General features: G+C 35.5%; 2 protein-coding genes across 5 annotated transcripts in view; one reads left to right on the top strand and one right to left on the bottom strand.

The window, feature by feature from the left end:
- LOC114242736 (xibalbin-1) overlaps positions 1–20,992 on the top strand; it is a 481,172-nt gene that overhangs the window by 187,544 nt on the left and 272,636 nt on the right. The window lies entirely within an intron of this gene.
- lilli (AF4/FMR2 family member lilliputian) overlaps positions 1–20,992 on the bottom strand; it is a 313,418-nt gene that overhangs the window by 291,199 nt on the left and 1,227 nt on the right. The gene's annotated exons all lie outside the window — the stretch shown is intronic.

The raw sequence follows: 20,992 nt of genomic DNA, 5'->3' as shown, positions 1-20,992 counted from the left end.
GCAACTACACTTAAAGTCGAAGAAAGCTTTACCGAAGTAGCCTGGGTTTCACATCACAAGCGCAGTGTTTGTTAAGAACTAGGAGTTAACTTAGATCAATTTGCCCCAAGCTGCGAATCACGATACCATCGCATGTCTTTATACAAGTGTCCCGAACGTTTTATAGACAACAGACATAAAGACCTCTGATCATCGGTCATGCATGAATATCCAGAAATATGTTACATAGCAGTTTCATTTGAAACACGTACGTAATGCACAAAATGATACGAGAACTCTCTGTTTAGATTTTAAGAGAGCCGAATATCAGTTAATTAAAACAAAAAAAATTGACAAGAACGTTTTTTAACTGTCTAAGATCCTCACTTATTAAACACAGCTATTTCGTGGATCGCAAAACCAATATGTTTTCACATTAACATCAGTTTCACAGTTCCCAGTTTAATTACCTTTGAAATTGTAATAAATGTGTCGTCTGTGTACATTATTTGATATTTACCAAAAAGTTTGTAACGTTATTGTGTTTCCGCGTCGGTGACTTTTCTAATTAGCTATTTTTACTTGTCTATAGATTTGTATGTGTAAAAATTTAAAAATCCACTTATGAACCGAACTAATTTTCATATCATTAGATCATCTCAATACAATCGCAGGTGTCAGAAATGTGTTTAGTATGTAGTCATTAGTTATGTAGTTTTTCAACAGTTGCCACAAACTATCTACAATTTTTAGTGCTTCAAGTGTACAGACTAGAAGCTCGCGGCTAAGGAGGTTGTCGTAGCCCTTGAAAATACAAGGCTGAAGTCTTTATTGTCTTGAATAGGCTGTTCCATACTTTAAACATTATCACTGGTGGTAGTGCGTTTTGTGATTCCACATGGATACCGGTTGCGTTCCGGTTTCAAGGATGGAAAAGCCTTTAAACTATACAATCTTAGACCTCATGTTTCAAAGTGGGTGGCGGCTTTCACTGTGATTTCTATGGACTCCGATAACTAACTTAACAACGGGTGTGCTGCGAGCTTGTGCACCGGTCTATGCAAATAATAAAAACCAATAAAACATTACCCAATAACAATATAGGTGCCAAGCAAATCAGAATGAAATTTTAGTGGGTTAATATTTTGCGATGCGGAAATGGAAAGTAAATGGGAACTCCGCGTATCCGGTTTTATAGAATACATTACGTGAACAGCAATATGCCCTAAACACGTCATTACGGATCCTCCTGATCCATTAACGGTGCTTTTAGGTACTTCAAGCACTGGTCACCGTCCTCGCCGAATCCGTCGCTTGCGACGAAGGACTCGACGAGTAAATTAAATTAACCTATAGACACAGCCCACTGAGTTTCTCGCCGGATCTTCTCAGTGGGTCGCGTTCCCGATCCGGTGGTAGATTCTGCGAAGCACTGCCCTTGTTAGGGCCAGTGTTAGCAACACTTCCAGTTTGAGCCCCGTGAGCTCACCTACACGTCAAAAAGAAGCTGAAATAGCCTCTCAAGGCTATCATAGCATAGGTAGGGGAAAAAAAGATGAACAGCAAATAACAAGCTTTTTTTATTATATAACAGACAGTCCTTTATTTTAAGGGGTAATTCCTCAAATACCGGTATAAACTAGAATAAGTCAATTGCAAAACTGAGCAAACAATTGTTTTCCTCGTGACATTGCGGGCATATTTGACATTTGTCAATAGCCGAAGTCGCCTCATCGTCTGCCGGCTTAAGCTAATTTGAAAATGAAAATTCGTAATGTTCTTCGGTGCGTCGCGTCTCGTGGTCCATTCATCGACCTAGTTTAGTCCCTAGTGGCGCCGCTGTGTAAATACGTATTCGTTTGAAAATTATTTCACTTTGTCACGCGTCTAGCGGCGTCTATCGTTCTGTTGAGCATTAAATATTTTTTGTGTATTATTTTCTCTCAGATAGCCTTGCCGTGTTTCTTACATTTACGGAACGAAGCTTAATATATACTTATGGAATTCTACAGGCTTCACTGTTTTAGTTCTATACTTAAGAATTTTTCTTTTTCTTGAAAATTCCGTAGTCGTTGTATATAGGCTAATTTTTTTTTTATTGTCCTTTAAAGCAGACGAGCGTACAGCCTATTGATGATTGGTGACCGTCGTATCAGATTTAGTTGTCTGTTTGCATAATTTAATAACGATTAAATAAGATATATTCTAAAAAAATGTGTTTATCTATACTTATTATATAATATTATAAAGAGGAAAGATTTGTTTGTTTGTTTGTATTGAATATGCTCCGAAACCACTGAACCGATTTGAAAAATTCTTTCACTGTTTGGAAGCTACACTATTCCCGAGTGACATAGGCTATCTGTCTAATCTGTTTTGAAAAAAATTAGGGACCCTTACTAAAACTCCAAAAATGTAACCCAAGGTGTAAAAAATTACCTAAAATATTCTTTCCATCGCGTGCCCTGCGAAAACTATTGAGTATTTTAAATAAAGAAGAAAACAAAACGCGTAGTTAATTTTACCAAATGACGATCGTTACAATCAATCAAATTTTAATTAGAAGCTCTTTATATTGCTTTAACAAAGTTAAATAGCTGCTGCATACCATTTTACGACGCATTGATTGAAAATTTATATGACAGACTCAAAGTTTACAATTTTGCTAAACGAAAAGCTCAGATATAATATACCAAGCTTAAATACAATGTTAGTAGTATTTCTTCATATCGAATATGTTTAAAATATAATTTTTAGCAGGCTTTTATTAGCTTGACTTGAATCCATCTATACATCTTATTCGTATCCCGAAAGATCTTTCAAAGTAATTTTCACCCAATACAAAACGTCTGAACAACTTGAGAATTTGCACACGCATCAAGAGCGATGATGTTATAATAATTTTATTACTTTAATTTAATATACTGATCAGAATCAACAATATAAAAAGAAAGATGTCTACTGTGAAATACGTCTTGTCTTAGAATGTGGGTTTGCGTGATCGAAGGCGTAATATTTCTTTATACTAAAAAGGTCCTACAACTTAATTCTGCCGCGAAGTACTATTTCATTAGTACTTAGATTACATTACTTACATTGTGGGTCAGCAGTTATACGATAGAGCTAAGTTTTACAAATCACGTCTCAAGATCGGTGGCAGCAATTACGTTATTGATGTCTATTAGCTTCTTTTTTACTGGTGGTAGGACCTCTTGTGAGTCCGCACAGGTAGGTACCACCACCCTGCCTATTTCTGTCGTAAGTGCAGTGATGCGTTTCGGTTTGAAGGGTGGGGCAGCCGTTGTAACTATACTTGAGACCTTAGAACTTATATCTCAAGGTGGGTGACGCATTTACGTCGTAGATGTGTATGGGCTTTAGAGGGGGAAGAGATCGACTAAAGAAGACATGGATGGAGTGTGTGAATGACGATATGAGAGAGAGAGGAGTGAGTGTTGAGATGACGGCTGATAGAAGAGAATGGAAGAGAAAAATTAGCTGTGCCGACCCCACCTAGTGGGATAAGGTGGAGATAAAGAAGAAGATGTGTATGGGCTCCAGTAACCACTTAACATCAGGTGGGCTGTGAGCTCGTCTTGAGCCGTCTAAGCAATAAAGAAAGAAAAACATCACTGCTATTACAATCATCAGCACCCGAAAATATATTTCACGTTAACTTTGTCATTCAGAAAAAAAACATTAACCACGCAAGGTAATCTGGAACCGATGTCTATATTTAATCGAACCACAATGTGTATCTTTGGGCCACGAGTACGGAATCCGTATGCAAATAATTCGAAGTTCAAAGAGTGATCATTGGTATAGAGGCACGAGTCTGAAACAGCTACGGGGAAATCCCGACTTATGGGAAATACCGTAAGGAAATAAATACGTTACATTACATACGTAAATTTGAATAAATTTCATATTCATAACACACAAGACAACCATAAGATCAGATAATATTTTTAAAAGTATAGGATCTTTTCTTAAAAACAACGTTGTAAGATCAATATCTAAGGATTAAAGCACTCCAAGGACATGTTAGCACCGCAAAGCCAATACCTAGATGTGAGATTAAAGTCGTAGCATCGTACCATGCCTTAAAGAAGGAAAAATAGGAAATGCGAAAATCACGTGTGTGGGTTCAAAAGTCATAACGTTTCTGACCATTAAATCACAAGAATCGTTCTTTATGTTCATAAAAGTTTTAGAAAAGGCCTAATAACATTGAGAAGTAATAATGTCGATAAAATCCTAAGTTCACGCAACCTTTAAGATTAAATAATTAAAGCAAAAAAAAACCGTGTGTAAACACAGCGGTTTTCATATAAAAACGAGATAACACAGGTATGTGACTGACCAAGGACGTTTTCTTGCTTTTAGCGAAACAAAAATATGCACACACAGTGAATATTACACATGAATATTAATTAAACGACATGACATAAGAGTTGTTAGTTTCTTTTAAAAAAAAAACTCTTTTCAATTCCTACAGACAATTTTAATATTGTAAGATTTAATTAAAACTACCTTTACGATTGAATCTCGCTTAAACAATTACTATTTTACAATTTACGATGTTACGAATGTTTGACTTTTATCAAATATTTTTTTATTGTTAAAATACTCATTGCTCATCCAGTGGGCTTGGCAATGTTAAAGGTATGGTTCAATGGCTTTCAGTCAAAAGAATATTATCCGGGTTGACCAGTCCGAATGAAGGGTTCTTGTTGATGGAGGAAAAACTTCAGACACTCCAAATCAAATCACGCAAGATTAACATCCGGAAGCGGGTGAAAATAACAATTATTATTATTCTAAAACACATCAACAACAATGTGCGCAAAAAAATATGTAAGATCTATTATTTTGAGCTTATTTTATTGATTTGACTTTCGAACCATTTTCGCGCCGTGTCAGATTTCTCAGAGTTTAAGTCATTATCGTTGAGCTGCGAGGTAAATACAATAAACCGTTACTCTTGTTCTACGAGTATACAATATAAAAGTTTGGAGTGATCAAACTAGAACATGGAAAGCACGTTTCTGACTTAATCAACATAGTGACTGTTGTGTGTTTGTGTGTGTGTCTATCACTAAATTATAGGTTTCATTTGTTTCATAATTTAAAGTTTCTAATATTGATACGTACGTGAGAAAATGATGCAGTGGAAGAGTCACGACCCTCAGTAATGAGTAGAGCGACACGAGATGGAGGAATACTGATAGCAGGGCAAGCTGGAAATGCGTACGAGTTTAGCACAAACGTGTCTATTTCTTCTTCGAACTCACGCTATGGTGTCTATGAACTAAGTATTTAAAAAAAATATAATACTAGATGGTACTGATCGTTTTCAGTTGGTCAGATTCATTCTAGAAACTTTTATCATAATATACTATAATCGAGACTTCGAAAATGTTCCTTATGGTGTCTTTTGTTACAGCCTAAAATCGAGAGATCTATAATTTTGTCTCTGATCGCACTCAAGAAAATAACACCATAGTTTCAGAATAATTCTTAACGCAATGCAAAAGTTCTAAGCATTTAATGCTAAAGTGATAACTTACTTAGTTATTTACAATTAAGTTACGCTTCTACGTTACACACGCTTTCTCTGCTTTCAATAAATAAACTGGAAGTGTCTGTTTGTAATGTTAAAATAACAGCATTTTAGGTAAACGCACCTGAAAATATTACGACACTTTTAACAAAAGAAACAAATGTTTAAATTTTTGTCGGTCTGTCTCTTTGGCGCGCGTAAGAGCCGAAATGGCCGGTCCAGTTTTGACGCGACATTTACTGGCAAATAGCTACTATTATAACTTAGAACACTACAATTTTAGAAAAAAAATTTAGGGTTTCAAGCAAAAACAATTAAAGCCCATGAAAGTGTAAACAAAATTCGATTTGAATAAGGAAGTATTATTAATATCAGACAAAAGCACAGACAAGGGTCGATGGTTTATTTAGTATTCTAATGAAATAAAGTTACTTAACAAGTTTTACAAACAAAATTCTTCTTAATCTTTGTCTCCACCGTATCCCGCTAGGTGGGGTCGGCACAGCGAATTTTTCTATTCCATTCTCTTCTATCAGCCGTCATCTCAACACTCACTCCTCTCTCTCTCTCTCTCTCATATCGTCATTTACACACTCCATCCATGTCTTCTTCGGTCGACCTCTTCCCTCTCTACCTTGCAGTCCCATTTCCATACATCTCCTAGTCACATGCATCTCCTCTCTACGCATCACATGTCCATACCACGCTAACCGTCCGCTCTTTAATTTGTCAATCACCGGGGCGGTACTTTCACACTTCCTCTGAGCGTATCAGGAAATTATTTACCATATTTAAAACTGCTTTTACGGTTTAATTTCTCGATTTTTAAACGTTAGATTATTTCCGTCGTTACGAAAATTGTAATTTCGTGGTCACGTAGGGGATTAAGGTGTTGTTCGTCAATAATTGAATACTGTGCTTATGTAACAAAAACACTGTTTTTTTTAAAAATCATACTCCTTTAATAAACGAAACGATTGAACCTAATTCAAAATACACAGAAACTATACGTTTCTTTAAATAATACGTGAGCGTACGATACCTCTGGAACGTCGACCCGGCTGCAGAGGGGTTGAAACCCTCGCCATAACCAATACGCTACATTCAAAAATAACAAACATAAAATGTGGATCTGTCAAAGATCTAATGTACCAGAAATAGAATGCAATATCGGCTGTAACGGCTATAAATAGGTCTGGATAGGTAGCTTCAAACGAAAATAGAATTTTGAGTTCAACGTTTTGGCAATATTATATTTACTTACTGATTTCAGTGTAGGCAGATGTTCGCATAGATAAGGAGTTTGGTCGTTAGCTTGATATTTGCGGAAGTGGACCTTGGGCTAATTAGTATAAAACAGCTATTTCACCAACCGAGCGAAATACTGTTGATAGAAACTAATTCCGTCATCGTAGAGAATACGAAGACCCACAACCGGTTCTAGAGCCAAACACAAGTAAGAGCCTTTTGAAGTTAATAACTACTGCTATACAAAGAAGCTAAGTGACCAAATATGAGACGGCTGTATATGAGTCGACTATTATCAAAGCCGGCAATGTGACTTTTAGACAATTATTGGTAAATCATAAAAACGAATTATTGACTTTGTATTCCATTGGCAGTCACAAAACTCTTCTGAACGACATCTTAGATAAATAACAGGTTAAGTATTAACCTTTATTTAATGCAGGTTTTGAACCGTATTCTTTGAAGGAGACGATTATATTCAAATCAATCTGTATTGACATATCAATAACATTTTTTTGTCCAAATGCACAGATTGCCACCTTTGATAATAGACGACTCATATCTACTTATATGTCTATATCTATATCTGTATATTTACGAATATAAGACAGGACTATAGATCCAGTTGTGGACAAGTATGATTTGATAGTGATAGCCAAAGTAAGTTTAACGCTTATTGGTTGAAGCTAATTTCCAGATCAACCAGACCATCATGCGTGGTTCAGAGAGAACACGGTACAGAGAATAATGGTTGTTCTTGTGTGCGTGTCATTACTAATAGCCAACGGCGATGAGTTGCTATAAAAAAATTTACACTAACAAAGAAAATGCAGATATTTAAAAAATATAACAGCAGATACCTATATGAATAACTATTAAATTCATTAAAAAGGTAAGGTCTTCACATATATGAATAATTCTTCGACTTCATTATCTAGATTCTAGTGATTAGTCATTGTCCCTTATTGTTGTGTCATATCGCACTATTGAATACGGAAGTCTTAATTATTGTTTACCGAATCTATTTGCGATTAAATTTTAGATATTTTAAGTACGTACAATAAATCGATATTTTTACATGCCAATTTATAGTACATTAAATTTTTTAAATGTCACAATTTCTTATATTTTACTCATATCAATGTGTTTCCAGACCATCAATCTAGACAACTTTAGCTCTAACACTAGGAGTAGAGACCCCGGTAACCGTACTCGTCGAACTCGGCAAACCAACCTAAACATCAGCCCGTCTAGTTTCCCGCCGGATCTTCTCAGCGGGTCGCGATTCCGATCCGTAGTAGATTCATTCGCAAAACAGCTACTCTTGAGTTGTTAGGTCTCTTTTGGAGGCGCTCGGGTAGCTGTTTCCGAGTCCCACCCTTCCTGGCTGGGCCCTGGCTTGCAAACCTACCCTGGTAAAACTGGAAAGGCCTCCGGGCCACCAGTAATCTTTCAAACATAAAAAACTATCAATCTAATCTTTGATGAGTTATGGCCTAAAAATTCTTGCCGAATGTCCTTTGCTCGATTTGGATGATTCCGTCGCATGTCATACAGATGTCTCCATATGACCAACAAAGATCTTCTTGTACTTGTCCAAGCATTTAGGTCGTTCAATGTTTACTTGAGCCGATAACATTTGGGTTAGCGCGAAGGGGAATCGTTCGCTTTTCGGCTTTATCAATTCGTAACACTGGCTCGGTGAACTAATTATGATTTCGTAATTATGACGATTCCAACAATTTAATTACGTTGGGCTCAACATTGTAATTAAAACCGAATTATCAGGCACACAGAATGTAACATCATAATGAGCATACAGCTAAAGAGTATCATTGGCCTAGTCCGGATTTTTGTGAGAGGGTTTAACGGCTTCAGGTCTTTCGAGTTTCTAGCAGTTTGCGGGTTGTAGTACGCATAAGGAGAATAATATGCGCCCGGATTTATAGACATGCTCAAAATTCAACGTGTAAAGTTTTCCTGCTTGAAATAGACGGGACTAGTCTACATCTCCCTAACATTTTCTTGAGGGGACAAACACTCAAGATGGCGTTTAGTACAATCAGATAAGTTAAACTAGACATTAATGAATTTTGTAATTTTTTTCCCGCAAAGTAATGACTGAATTAAAACATCCGTTGAAGTACTTCACGTAGAATTAATATCAAGATGTGCGTGCTGGTAATAAAAGAAAATATATGAGCTTGTTTGATGTTCTGGTTTACGGAGTCCACGCCCTTCGACATCGCTTAGATACACAAGGAGGCGCTACAGCGTATTGACGCAAATATATTTTTTGTCCTAAATGGCGAATCGAGTCTGTCTGATTTAATGCGGTCACCAGACTACCACGAACTGAACACTACTCTCGACCTCGGAAAAGGATTAAAGTATACTGACTAGTAAGGACTTGAAAAGAATAATTAAATTGGAAATATAGTTTAGATCAGAACGCCAATTACTACGAGTATAAGCGAATATTATAAAAGTGATAGTAAAAGAATTGAAGTCGTCGTGGCCTAAGAGATAAGACGTCCGGTGCATTCGTGTTGAAGCGATGCAACGGTGTTCGAATCCCGCAGGCGGGTACCAATTTTTCTAATGAAATACGTACTCAACAAATGTTCACGATTGCGTTCCACGGTGAAGGAATAACATCGTGTAATAAAAATCAAACCCGCAAAATTATAATTTACGTAATTACTGGTGGTAGGAGCGGAGCACTTGTGAGTCCGCGCGGATAGGTACCACTGCCCTGCCTATGGCTTTGAGCGTTCCAGCGTGAATTTATTCGTAAAAACGTCAAATAAAAAACATTCAATTTAACTTGGACTTTCCAAAATTCTTTTAACATTCCATTCATATAAAAATATTTTGAAGTAGTCGGGCCCCGCTATTTTACTGGTGGTAGGACCTCTTGTGAATCCGCACGGGTAGGTACCACCACCCTGCCTATTTTCTGCCGTGAAGCAGTAATGCGTTTCGGTTCGAAGGGTGGGGCAGCCGTTGTAACTATACTGAGACCTTACAACTTATATCTCAAGGTGGGTGGCGCATTTAGGTTGTAGATGTCTATGGGCTCCAGTAACCACTTAACACCAGGTGAGCTGTGAGCTCGTCCACCCATGTAAGCAATAAATAAAAAAAATTAAATGATATTTTTATTATACCACAATTAATTACCTTATAATTTGTGAAATCTACAATACTGTCTTCTGTTAGTGAATACGTCAAATTAATAAGACTTAGTAAATTTTAAGATGAATAAATCATTTTGGAAACTTTTAAACAAAGTTTCTCGAGTCAAAGGAAGGTTTTAACAAGACAGGGTCGGGATAAAGAAAAGGTTAGATATTCTGTTGCTACGCCCATTCCACCTTTTCAGAAACGAGGGGTTAATGAATTGAGTTCGAAACGTCGGGGACCCCTTTTCTATTATTAGTTTTAGATGCTCGTTATTTTGAGGAGACCAATAAAATTTAAAGTATGTAATGTTTTGTAAGCGTTCATTGACATATCCGTAAAGCCCATATGTTAGGGAGCGTAATGTGGGCCTTTCAGTTTGAAGCGGAAGTAAAACTAACATTAAGAAAAGATTAAGTGTATTGAAATTTCATTTATAAAATCGACGTTAATTATCAAAAGCAAAATATCAAACATGATATTTTTTTTCTACACTAATATTATAAAGAAGAAAGATTTGTTTGTTTGTTTGTATTGAAAAAGCCCCGAAACTACTGAACCGATTTGAAAAATTCTTTTACTGTTTGGAAGCTAGACTATTCCCGAGTGACATAGGCTATTATAATATTTTTTGAAAAAAATTAGGTATCTTTACTAAAACTACAATAATGTGACCCAAGGTGTTAAAAAATTATCTAAAATATTCTTTACATCGCGTGCTCTGCCAAAACTATTGATGATAGAATAAAATAATGTACTAAGACTTTGTAGAACACATTATTAATTACAAAAAGTGTCGCGGCAACATATGTCTAACTATTGTGGTTATGTCGCAATAAGTGTTCTTTTATTTAAAAAAATAAAACAACGTCAAATATCGTTGAAATTTTTATTAAAGACCCGAGCGGAGCCGGAGCTGGCCGCTAGTATTTTATATTATAAAACTGATCAACACATGGAAACTAGATCCATGCATTTAATTAATTGATTAGTAGCATTATATTTAAAAGCGCAATAATGTTTCTGGACGTGTTTATGTTAATTGAGCATGAGTGCAAAAGTGAGTTTGATACTAGCAACTCAAGTTCATTAACATCATTGTAAATAAGTCGATCGCGTACGAATTCGCTTCGAAAACATTGAAAAAACACGTTATGAATGACCGGAAACGAACAAGAATGAGGAGATAAGTAAGCGAGTCGACAAAACCGTTTCCATAACCACAATCTATAAACGTTTTAAAACCGATGAAATAACGCCGCTTTTCTTCTTTTTTTTCTTCTTCCCGTAAACATCTTCGAATTAGTCGGTACAACACGACGCAGTTTACTTACAGTCGATCTCGGGGCTCAAGTGGTACCGCTGCCGGGCTCGGTGCCAAAACGGCTGAGACGTGATCACGCTCAACGTTCGCTATTTATTGCAATTATTCGCGAATTTCGGGAACGTTCAACGCCAAACCTGAATGAACTGTTATTCTGTCGCTTCGTATGAAGTGAGAACATTAACCCTTCTGGTTGGCGGTTTATTAGCATCGAAATTGGAGCACGTCTGCAATAAAACGATATGGAACTTGTGTACGCGAGTTTAAAACAGTTACAACTCGCGGTCTGGTATTTCAATAATGGGCCTAATCTGAACGTATGGAAACGACAATTTCGTGAATCATCGACGATTCGTTACGTCTGTAATCTACATTTATAAAACATTACCGTGACTGAGAATGAATGCCGCCTAGCCCGGTAGATCTAGAGATTTCGAAATTCGGAACAAATTTTACATGAATATCGAAAGTGCAGTCGGAAGGGCCTTTGGGCCGCATACCCTAATCAGTTTGTTTAAAGATGCTATTTATGTATTAGGTACATACAGTATTGTTACTGAATATATATTATTAAATACATATTTTAAAAACCGACCCACGGATTCTATTTTCTATAGAAATAATTTAACTAAATAAAATAAAAATATATTTATTGCTTTTCACGATCAAGCGAGATCATATTTTATGCTTTATTAAGTTTTTACTAAGCGATTGCCTGAGTTAATGTCCGTTGGCAATCGCAGCATGCTGGTATAATCCTCAAAGTGTACTTTGGTGGGATTTAAGGCAGCCACGGTAAGATAAGGTGATGCTATTACAGGTCGACAACGCAGAGCCAAATTATAAGTTTATAATATTTAATTTAAAAAATATTTGATTATTAAATTCAAAATGGATTCCGATTCCAAACGGTCAAGTTCAAAGTTCATCGCACTTATGGTAGCAAAGGAAAACCACTCCATAACTACGATGGAGCCTTATATAAAAAGCGATGGCTTCCGCTCGGGAGGATAACTTTGAAGTGTCAATTGGACTGACCGGTTCTAGTTGGAATCAGGCAGATGATCGACGCTCGCCTCTCTCGTGATGATTTCATAGGGATGGGGGAGGGGAGGTGGCTCCACCGTGCCGGGTCGTTAGAGATAGTAACAAAAACAAACATTGCCGGGTGGTCCGCGCTCGCGATCGTTTTGTTTGGACCTTACGTAACGCCGGACTGATTTACCTTATAGCATGCATTACACTGATGTACTTAAGTAATGAGTTCTTGGGGCGAAATTCATAGCAAACTCCGAAGTCATGTCCCGTGAACGTTCCTAAGTTATTATAATGACTACGCAGATATCAAGCTGACGAGTTTTGTATCGCAATAGACGTAACGATTAGTGAAAGTTACCGTTCAAATAAATATTAATATAAGTACCTTTTGGATAAGATCGGTGATAAATCTTTTCATTATTAAAAGTATTATTGCTAATAACCTGCCTTAAAGTGACTTCGGTGTCTTCCTAGTATTAAAGGCTTCAGAGTTACCTCGAGATTTGAAAAATATTAGTAATTTTTTGAATCTCCTTATTAATCAAACTCACTGCTCATGTCTTCACTCCTATGCATCAGTGGTTCGCCTCCTCACTGAGGTGAATACGCTTTCGGAGCACCAAGCGATTCCTCATCTCAAATTAGAGACTTCCCTCGACCTTAAATCGATTCACCAAAAACTAATCGATTAAGAGCTGTACTAATAGCAACATACATATATCAGAGACTTCCCTCGACCTTAAATCGATTCACCAAAAACTAGTCGATTAAGACCTGTACTAATAACAACATACAGATTTTTTTTTAAATTCGCACCACCAGTTTATTTCCTAAGACACTCGTGTAGCCGAAACTTGGATCTATTTTATATGGTTCAATTACTAAATTGACCTCGTTAACGATGTAAATAAACGGAAGTGTACGTCTGTATGTTCCTAATGAACATTAAAACGTAAATTTGAAGTAAGAGGCACCAGATACTAGGTATGTACTATTTATTACCGTTGTAACTATACTTGAGACCTTAAAACTTATATCTCAAGGTGGGTGGCACATTTACGTTGTCGATATCTATGGGCTCCAGTAGCCACTTAACATCAGGTGAACTGTGAACTTGTCCACCCATCTAAGAAAAAAAAATGTACGGAAATTCAGTGATGTCTGTAAAAGGACGAAGTCTATATTATCTCAAGATTTGACATTGTCCATTCAATATCGTCATATTCTATATTGCGTACAGAAAAACCAGTTCCTCTATAGGCCTCAAGGCTGAAACCCTTCAGATACATCGATTTTTATGTACGTGTACATTTGAGGCCGTCAGCGCAAAAGTGGCCTAACCCACAATTTTTCATATTCGTGTTTATACATTAAGATTGCAATTAATTTAAAACATAATAAATTTTAATGCAAAACAGATGGCTTTTATAAACATTATTTTTGCGCGTATTGATTTTGCCTACGAAACAATGTAAAAGTAAATCGAAGCCTCACTATGTCCTAACTATCGTATGCTTAGGCCACTTTTGCGCTGACGACCGCATTTATGACTTAAAAACTTAAATCATAGTGAAAAACGTCTAACCTGCCTTAGTATTACAATACCTACTACCTTATCCCGGTTATACAAGAACCTAGAAGCTACGCGTCACATAGCTGAGTCACGAAAGGTATCATGGTATAATGACTGTGTTCTTCGTCTTCAATTAACTATATCCATACATATAACTGTTAGGTTAGGTATTAACATTAAACCTGTTTATGCAGCATTATTAGCTCACAAATACTTATGCGTGTAAGAATTCGTTCCACCGTATATCGCCCATTGGATGTCAATGCAATGTGGCGTGCACTGCTAATGAGCTAGCCGTGAACTTACAATATTAACGCTTCTCAGAGAAAAAACGAAGCGTATAAACACGTCTGATTGAGCTCCCGGCCCACAGTTTATTACTAACCAGAGCGTTTGACTTTTGTTAAGTGAAGCGAATACGAAATATTACTGGTAGTAGGACCTCTTGAGAGTCCACGCGGGTAGGTACCACCAACCTACTTATTTCTGCCGTGAAGCAGTAATGCGTTTCGGTTTGAAGGGTGGGGCAGCCGTTGTAACTATACTTGAGACCTTCGAACTTATATCTCAAGGTGGGTGGCGCATTTACGTTGTAGATGTCTATGGGCTCCAGTAACCACTTAAAACCAGGTGGGCTGTGAGCTCGTCCACCCATCTAAGCAAGCAATAAAAAAAAAAAAGCCACCTTCAAACTTGTACTCAAAAGTAATTATCTTGCTATATTTTTAATTATTATTTAAAAGTAAATTAGAGTTCGGATGTATCGTAAAACATTGATAACGAGGCAGTTACAAGAGCGGCGCGTGCGCAGAGCTGCGATTAATTTAATTGGCCGCCATTATTGAGTGGCCAAGTAAATGTTACAGTACGTACAGTAAAGCAAAGAGTACTACAACATGACCCGCTTTAGTTTATTGTTGATTAGCTTCCATGAATCAGACGGCGGCTTGTGAAATTATCATTAATGTAGGGAATGAAATAAGCGTCATCGCTGTTTCCCGAAAGCTGTGACATATCCTTACGTTACGTACGAGTCCTCAACGGCCGACGGCGCCACGGTTGTATAGCTAGTTGTCGGTTAGCTACGAGTTTATATCCATGAGTGATCATTGTCATATTCTTAATTTTTTTTTATTGCCCTCGTAGGCAGACGAGCACACGGCCCACCTTATGGTGAGTGGTTACCGTCGCCCATGAACTTCAGCAATGCCAGGGGCAGAGCCAAGCCGCTGCCTACTGCTTAATATTCTCCACAAGCCTCGTTTGAAGAAGGACATATTCTTGCTAGCAATTTGTTATCATGCATTCCGTAGCAGTGTTGAACACGCCCGAATTGAACGACGATTAGAAGAGTTCGTCGTGACACTTAAGCCCCTAACATCAGTCCGCTGAGTTCTCGTCAGATCTTCTCAGCGAGTCGCGATTCTGTTCGAATGGGAGATGCTTTCGCGAAGCACCTGTCCTCGAGCTGTTAGGCCTCCTGCAGGGACGCTAGAACAGTTGTTTTCAAACCCTCCTCTCGTGGATGAGTCATTGAGTTAAGCGGCAAGCTCGCGGGCTAGCCGGTTTAGTTCGTAGTAAACAAAAGACTTTCTACCAGGAAGCAATTGATTTTTTTATTTATTTTCCTAGACGCCAGAAGCCAAATATTATCAATGCGATGAGCACAAAATGACGACGCCTTTGAAAATTGATTTCTAATATGATTTATTTATTTTAATCTGAATGTAAGCCGCAATATTCACGTTACGTTGTCAATATGCGTTTATCTGTCCAGTATCAAATTCTTATTCAATCAAAAGTATAATTTATAAATTGTTAAAACTATTGTTAAATACTTAAAACCACTATTGGTTCTTTAAATTATTATTTGCAATGTTATCATAGAAAATTCGTAAGTTAGGTTGAGACATAGTGATAATAATATCAACCGATATTTAAGTAATAATTTTAAATTTCATTGCTCTCTTTTACTTTTGAAGTTATCCTAGTTCTGGAGCGACTTTACCGGTGATATTTCTAGAGCACATTGACCTCAAAATTTGATTTTTTTTTTTGTGATTTGCTAAATATGTTAAATAAATAAATTATTTGTTAACTAATTACTGAACGTGATGGTCTCGTGATTAGTGAATCTGATTACTGCACCAAGAGTCGTGGTTTTGGTTCACGGCCAGAGTTTCTGAAGTTGAAATTTACTTATTTATATATTCAAATCACTTTTTATTCAGATATTGAGTAGTTTATCTTTTTCAATGAAACCACTTATTAACGGGAACAAATAAACAAATTAGTCAGTTGAATAATTTTGATCACAGAAATTGCAATATACACGTACGTACTTACATACAAATTTATTGTATAGAAATTAATTCTCGTGTTTCAAACGAGTTTACAAAATCAACTTACAAATGCAGTCAGCGTACATTTCACAGGCATAACCGGACTTAGAAATCGAAAAGAAAAACTGAACTTGGTACGCAATCCAAAAAATATACTAGATTAAAAATAAAGCATTAAAACATCGTTTTGATCTAATATTGTTCTATTACATTACAACATAATTAATAATTTGCTATTCAGGGATCCTTGGCCTCTGACCAGTGTGATTCTAAGTTTGCCTGGACAATACGTAGGTACATAATAGCTTACATTAATTTTTTTATTGTTTGTGCAATAAACTTATTTAATTTCATTTTCATTATTTTGAATTTCGTCTTTTTGTTAAGTAAATTCACACTGTTAGACAATCTCGTGTTTGTTTCATTTATTCGATACACCTAGCAGTTCTATCCTGGATCAAGCAAATAATAATTTATTACTTAGCTGAATACAAAATTGCAAATCTCTTTTTTAACCTATTAGTTTTATTTACGTAAGTATCACTCTCAAACAGCGCTGAAACTAGTAGCGTTCTCAATTACCCAAGCTATTGTCTTTTTAATTAATTATTAAACAAGAGTATCTTCGAACATCGGTATTGAATTATTTATAAAACTCTTCTTAATTTTTATATAATGAATAATGTTAAATAGTACGAATAAAATACAATTCATAATATTAATCAAATTCGTTTTAGTGGCGAAGAATTAGTAATCACAACGTAGTGAATTTTAGACGACGGCTTTGAGCGTTCCAGCGTGAATTTATTCGTAAAAACGTCAAATAAAAAACATTCAATTTAACTTGGACTTTCCAAAATTCTTTTAACATTCCATTCATATAAAAATATTTTTGAACTAGTCGGGCCCCGCTATTTTACTGGTGGTAGGACCTCTTGTGAATCCGCACGGGTAGGTACCACCACCCTGCCTATTTTCTGCCGTGAAGCAGTAATGCGTTTCGGTTTGAAGGGTGGGGCAGCCGTTGTAACTATACTTGAAACCTTAGAACTTATATCTCAAGGTGGGTGGCGCATTTACGTTGTAGATGTCTATGGGCTCCAATAACCACTCAACAACAGGTGGTCTGTGAGCTCGTCCACCCATCTAGGCAATAAAAAAACTCATATTAAATTTCTTATTCAAAATAAATGAGCAGACGTTATACATATTATTATTTTCCCGGGATAAAGAGTTGCTTGCATCACGAACCAGCAAACACAATGTCGTATTTATTATGTTAAGTATATCGAATATACTCGGTGTTGCCCGGATCATGTTAATTAATCTAATTATCACGTCGATCTAGTTTATGAAATATCTTTGTGTGACATTACATCTAGAGTCGTTTGGCAATTTTTGCGTGATTAAGTAACAAACATAAAAACTTTCACATATTTATAACATTAGTATAGATTGCAACTGAACGATTGACGCGACTCACAATTCTACTTATTTTAAAAACACTTTGAAAGATACTAAAGCTCTTTAAGGTCTTACACGGTATTTTATCAAATTAGAAATGGCAGGCAGCCGCGCGATTTTTCCTTGACGTTCCGTATATCACATTAAAAGGATAATTAAAAAGGATATTGATACATTATCGGTTCTGATAACGCCTCAGTTTTTGCAGAGTAATTCGCTTCTGACTATCAAACCACCAACATGCAATCTAGGCCAAATTCATTCAAGCGCATTAAAAGAATGCGACAAATACATATTCTTTCAAGATTAGAATATAAAAGTCGATAATCGTCCATACAGATAAATTAAATGATTTGCATGACATATTATATAAACTAGTTTAATAAGTTTCCCTTAGGAAATAGTTGGCCCTTGACATACTGTTGCACCGACGAAGGCCAAGGTAAATTACTTTTCAGAAATGTCCGACTTCTGTAATAATTCGGTAGTCTCGTACATGGAGTTCTTTTAAATACCAAGGATTTTGAATTTACCTTATTTTTAATTGAACAATAAAATTCTAAATTGTACTTTATATAAACTTTTTTGGTTGTCATTATAATACAATTTTTTGTTTGTGTACTTTTTTTATATTTACTAATTAATCTCTCAGAACATTGACATAGAACATTAAAGACATAATGAGATATTATATAATGTGGTGATATAATAATTACAATTTAACATATAATTAAATAAATATTCAAGTATGATTTGATAATCAGTAAATTGCTCAATGCATCACATATAAATAGAGCAAAGAGCAAAATAAATGATAAGGATACAATGTGGTAACCCACATAGGAATATTTTACTCAGTTAACAAAGTATATAAGATATCAGAGTTGTACTGTAAGTTAATACCGTATCAACTTTTCCCAAGATTTATATTTTAACATGACTGCCTAAAAAAACGAAATTGTTTTCGGTGTACATGTATGTCAGTTTATTCTGCAATAACTTTTAAATGCCCAAACAGAGTATGGGGTATTGTTAGAATTCTTATACCATTACACTGGCTATAAATTTTGGTAACATGGGAGTATGTTTTCTTTTTTAAAACTTAATTTGCCTATCTTCTCGTAATATTTGATCTCAGCTACACAATAGTTAGTGTTTTTCTATACTTGAAATATTGAAAAAAATTACATATAAATCACTCACAATTAAAATTAACTTCGAAATTTCTGATATATTGGGTATGAGACGAACCAAACAGTACTTACTCCCCATTCAAAATTAACCATAACAGCATTTTATTAATTATTGCAAGTTTGATTATATTCTAAAATTACAGGATCATTTGCCAATTATAAGTACATCTTGAAAAAAATGTACAGTACAGTCATAAATTTAATTACATAAAATATCTTACTTGTTCTGTCATGAGTACAAACCAATTTAATATTAATTTTTATTTTTGTTGCTGTTGTTGTTTACAACATTATTAAGTGTGTAGTGTTTTCGTGGGATTCCACATGCTTCAGACATGATTAAGATTTTAATCTCACATTTATTATTTTAATTTTACAAAATCAGATACCTACTTTGAGAATCTAACAGTTTTTGTGGCTACGGACAACTATCAGTCAACTATCATATTAAACAGGAAATGAATTCTCAAATGTGATCTAGGTTTTGAAACAGTGTTATGTAAGAGACTCTTAAACTCATGATCTCCTCCTTGTGACGTTATCCTCAATGAGGAAAGTCGTGACCAACCTGTTTGGCTCTGGTGGTGTGGTGGGCATTGTGAGTTATGGAATCAAGAGTGATGCGAATCTGGTCTTATCCTAGTCCTAAGAGACATCCTATGGACTTGAAAACATGTACTACAATATATCAATACAACAATTTTATTACTTTGTCCTAATATCCTCCTGGATAAACGGGATAGCAAATGATTTTTAGTTCAGCTTGTTGTTAATGCCTACTTTTACTAGTCTCAAATTGAACATTTTTATATATATTTTTTCATTTAGCAGCATTCTTTCAGAACATAAGAAGATACAACTGAGTAAATATAAATATGTACAATGAAAATTGAAATAAAGCAGCAACCACCATATTAACAGTTGTAATTATTCAAAAGTCAAAATTCGTGACAATGAATTTTTAAGATGTTTCAATTGTAGTCAACATGAAATATTGAGAACATCTACAGAATTGTTTTGAAGGCTGTTTACTTTTTAAGGAACAGTTTCTAGAATTCATTTGGGGCACAAAACTTATTTGGTTGATAATATGCTTTTCCAAATAAAAACTGTATATTATCGGTAAATAAAATTAGTACTCTAACAAAAACATTCCAGCATAAGCCCTGCTGATCAAATTTGATGAGTGGCCTACTTGAGTTGAAGGTAGCCTATGTGAGGTTTGCAATATGTTGAAAATTACATACATTTTGTACTAGCACATACATTTTGTACTACACAACTAATTTGGCCTGGATGTACGACGCGGAGGAATAACAAATCATTTTTCATATAACTGTGCAACTTAAAGACCCTTGCTACTCGACCAGTCACATTTCCTACCTCAAGGTGGTTATTGGTCAGTATTGGTCTTGGAAATATAATTGAGTTTATGAGGTTTAGATCTGGACAAAGATACTTTAAGATTTTATTTCGTTATAGCATAGTAGACTCATGTATGTTATAGTGAGTGTGTATTTAGTTTTATGACTCTTCACTATAAAATTTCATAATTTTTGCCATATAATATTGTTGTTTGTTCGAGAGGCCTATGTTTAGCAGTGGACAGTAGACAGGCTGAGATGATGATGATGATGATGATGAATAAACAGGAAATATAGAAATTAATTCAGAATTTTTATTATTAGTGTATTTGAACATGTTATATCTTGGCCCATATAGTGTTGAGAAGTGGTAAACACATATGTTTTCGTTGTTTGGATCAGTGGCAGCATAATATTAAGTAAATTAATTAATAAATTATGCAAGTAATCTTTAGAGACTAGATTTGGTGAAGTCTTAGGATAAACGGGAACAACAGGGATGAATAGCATTGTTAAAATTCAAAATAAAAATTTATAATCTTAGCGTATTTTTAGTATAGGAGCTGGCTTGGGCTTCTTAGTCGTCTTGTGCTGTGTAAATAATCTGAATTGTAATGGATGCTATTAAATTTCTTTAAAAATCTGATAAAGTATTTAGGCCCTGATTAAAGCAGAATGAGGTCATTCTTTTTTTTATTTTCTTTTTTGTAAGCTTTTAGAT

This window comes from Bombyx mandarina, chromosome A1, assembly GCF_030267445.1.
Source record: "Bombyx mandarina strain Sakado chromosome A1, ASM3026744v2".
In the NCBI taxonomy this organism is placed as follows: Eukaryota; Metazoa; Arthropoda; class Insecta; order Lepidoptera; family Bombycidae; genus Bombyx; species Bombyx mandarina.
This window is presented reverse-complemented; position numbering and strand designations above follow the sequence as displayed.